General features: G+C 48.1%; 1 protein-coding gene across 1 annotated transcript in view; it reads left to right on the top strand.

Annotated features, from left to right (window-relative positions):
* LOC105547973 (kinesin light chain 1-like) overlaps positions 1–3,380 on the top strand; it is a 167,888-nt gene that overhangs the window by 6,552 nt on the left and 157,956 nt on the right. The gene's annotated exons all lie outside the window — the stretch shown is intronic.

Below are 3,380 nucleotides of genomic sequence, written 5' to 3'. Positions count from 1 at the left end.
CAACATGGTGAAATCCCATCTCTACTAAAAATATAAAAATTAGCTGTGCGTGGTGGCACATGCCTGTAATCCCAGCTACTCGGGAGGCTGAGGCAGGAGAATCGCTTGAACCCCGGAGGCAGAGGCTGCAGTGAGCCGAGAACACACCACTGCACTCCAGCCTGGCCAACAGTGCGAGACTCCATCTCAAAAAAAAAAAAAAAAAAATTTGTGTAGCTTTGCACAGCAGCAGTGTTGTAGCCAATGAGATTTATCCGAGGTGTGATTATTGCTAATTGAAAACTTTTCCCAATACCCTGCCATGATGACTTGCAATATAGTCGGCATTGGCAATGTTTGACAGTCTCTGTACAGAGACTGAAAAAAAAATTTTTTTTTATAGAGATGGGGTCTCACTTTGTTGCCCAGGCTGGCCTCGAACTCCTGAGCTCAAACAATCCACCTGCCTCGGCTTCCCAAGGTGCTGGGATTACAAGTGTAAACCATCAAGCCCAGCCCACAAATAATCATCCTTAGACAATGTCTAAAGACATAAAGAATGTCTAAAGACAATCTTTAGACAAATTGTCTCATCATTTTTAGACAATACTGAGGTGCAGGCCTTGTGTCTGTTGGTGGTGGGAAAGAGATGGTTGAGTAGGGCCTTAAAGATAATAAAAATAATTAACGTGTGTTTGCAGCAGGGGTGGCTTCCTGCTGTGGTCACTCCAGTGTAGGGTGAAAGTGTTCCAGCCTGGATAGCTCTCCCGTGTCATTGGCATTCCTGAAATTAGGAGACCGTTTTCATTGACTTTCTAGTGTTTGCCATTCTGGTGGATTATCCTTCTTCTATACTGCTGGATCGGGTTTGTGGATTTGTCTAGCATCTGTGTAGAACAGGGGAGTGGGGACCCTAACCCTCAGTAAATATGGAAGTTCCTGACTGCTTCTCAGATGCGAACTCAAAGCCTTTATAGAACTGAGAATTAGAACGGGAAGCAAGAATGCTAGGAACTTGCTAACATTTTCTCTTCATTATTCCCTGGCGGTTTCTGCATGGTAGCTTTGTGTCATGTACGGGCACTTCCAGGAATAGGGTGCAGGGGAACCATCTCAGTGTCTCCCCTTCCAAATCTTGGCTTCTGGAGGGAGAGAGGCTGGGGTGGGAGTGCTCCTTGGGTACTCAGGAGCTTAATAAAAGCAGAGGGAGCTGGAGAGCAAGGTCTGGCCTGCAGAGCTGGCACAGAGAAGCCTGGTGTGGGGTGTCCAGCCTGCCAATATACAGTTAAGAAAGGAGATATGTGTGTGTGTGTATATATGTATAGTGTGTGTGTGTGTGTGTGTGACAGGGTCTCACTCTGTCACCCAGGCTGAAGTGCAGTGACATGGTCTTGGTTCACTGCAACCTCCACCTCCCGGGTTCAAGCAATTCTTGTGCCTCAGCCTCCCAAGTAGCTGGGATTACAGGTGCACACCACCACGCCCAGCTTATTTTTTGGTGTTTTTAGTAGAGACGGGGTTTCACCCTGTTGGCCAGGCTGGTCTCGAACTCCTGACCTCAAATGATCCACCTGCCTCTGCCTCCCAAAATGCTGGGATTACGGCCTGAGCCACTGCGCCTGGCAGAAAAAAGATTTTCACAAGAACTGGAAGGTTAACTCCCCTCCCAGACCCAAAGATGCAGATTCGGCCTGACCAGCAGGAATGCACATGTGCCTCACTGTGAGGAGGGCAGAACTGAGGCTGCTTCTCAGGAAACTGTGAGGGTCTAGCGTGACCCCCCACCCCCACCCGCAGACACGAGGGCCAGGTAGAAGAGCCTCCCAGCATAGCCAATGGGACACCGTGAATCATAGGCTTGTACTGTGGAAACTAGCAATTATGGTAATTACTCGCACTGCAAAGGGCTCTTCCTGTTACCAAAGGACATTTTCCTCCCCCAAGCTGCTTCTCCTCCCTTTTAAATAGCAGCTCCTCAGTGAATAAAGGCAGAAACATGTGGTTATAGGGAAGTACAAAGGAAGATAACATCTCTCACATAATAGCAAACAATGATTTGAAAATATTGGTACGCCAGCTTTATTGTAAAGCAGTTTATGTGAGTGATAACTAGAAGATAAATATGGAAAAGTAACTGAACGCTGCTGACACCTCTCTGAGCTTGCTTTGTGATATGTGGGCAGCTAGAAAAAGCAGCTAATTGTTAGGTGGCTCCTGTAAACACTTCCTGATGGGGAGCCTGTGAGCAGAAAAGAGCGGGCGCAGGCCTGGACAGTGGTCATGCACCGTTAGCATGAAACCCGCTGAGCTGCAGACACCCCGGTCAGCTTGGAGGAGGGAAGGAGTCGCTGTCCTGGGCCACAGTCTAGGGGGTGGACCCTGGTGCCATCCCTTTTGTGAGACTCACGTTAGTTTCTACCAACAGCCAAATACCACAAATGCAAAGACGTGGGGGAGAAGCCCATGAACATTGTCTGAATGTATGGTAAAGAAAAAAAAGAAAAAATAATCTTTTCTGGAAATGTAGGCTTTATCGTTTTAATGGGAAATTTGGTGATTGTATACAGTTTTGTTTTTTTTTTGTTTTTGTTTTTGAGACGAAGTCTCTGTAACCCAGGCTGGAGTACGGTGGCGCCATCTCAGTTCACTGCAACCTCCGCTTCCCAGGTTCAAGCGATTCTCCTGCCTCAGCCTCCCAAGTAGCTGGGACTACAGTCACCTGCCACCACGCCCTGCTAATTTTTTTTTGTTGGAGACAGGGTTTGGGGTTTCACTGTGTTAGCCAGGATGGTCTTGATCTCCTGACCTCTTGATCCGCCTGCCTCGGTCTCCCAAAGTGCTGGGATTACAGGCGTGAGCCACTGTGCCCAGCCTGTATATAGTTTTTAGACTGATAGGTAAAATGTTGAAGGTCTGTATTGCAATCCTGCCTTTACTTTCTAAAAAGGATTCCTAAATTGATGCAGCATCAAATCAGTATATTTTAACCCTGACGATGAGCAGTATAGTTTCAGGTCTTGAATAGCGGGTTCTCCCAGTGTCACTCCCTGACAGTTCTTCTTGCCCATTGCACAAACAAAATCAGTTCACGGAGACCATGGCATTGCAGTAAAGAAAGAGTTTAGGACCGGGCACGGTGGCTCATGCCTGTAATCCCAACACTTTGGGAGGCCAAGGCGGGCAGATCACCTGAGGTCAGGCGTTCAAGACCAGCCTGGTGAACATGATGAAACCACTAAAAATACAAAAATTAGCTGGGCCTGGTGGCGCGTGCCTGGAATCCCAGCTACTCGGGAGGCTGAGGCAAGAGAATCGCTTGAACCCGGGAGGTGGAGGTTGCAGTGAGCCAAGATCACACCACTGCACTCCAGCCTGGGTGACAGAGCAAGACTCCGTCTCAA

Source organism: Mandrillus leucophaeus, unplaced genomic scaffold (assembly GCF_000951045.1).
Source record: "Mandrillus leucophaeus isolate KB7577 unplaced genomic scaffold, Mleu.le_1.0 Scaffold4, whole genome shotgun sequence".
Taxonomy (NCBI): Eukaryota; Metazoa; Chordata; class Mammalia; order Primates; family Cercopithecidae; genus Mandrillus; species Mandrillus leucophaeus.
This window is presented reverse-complemented; position numbering and strand designations above follow the sequence as displayed.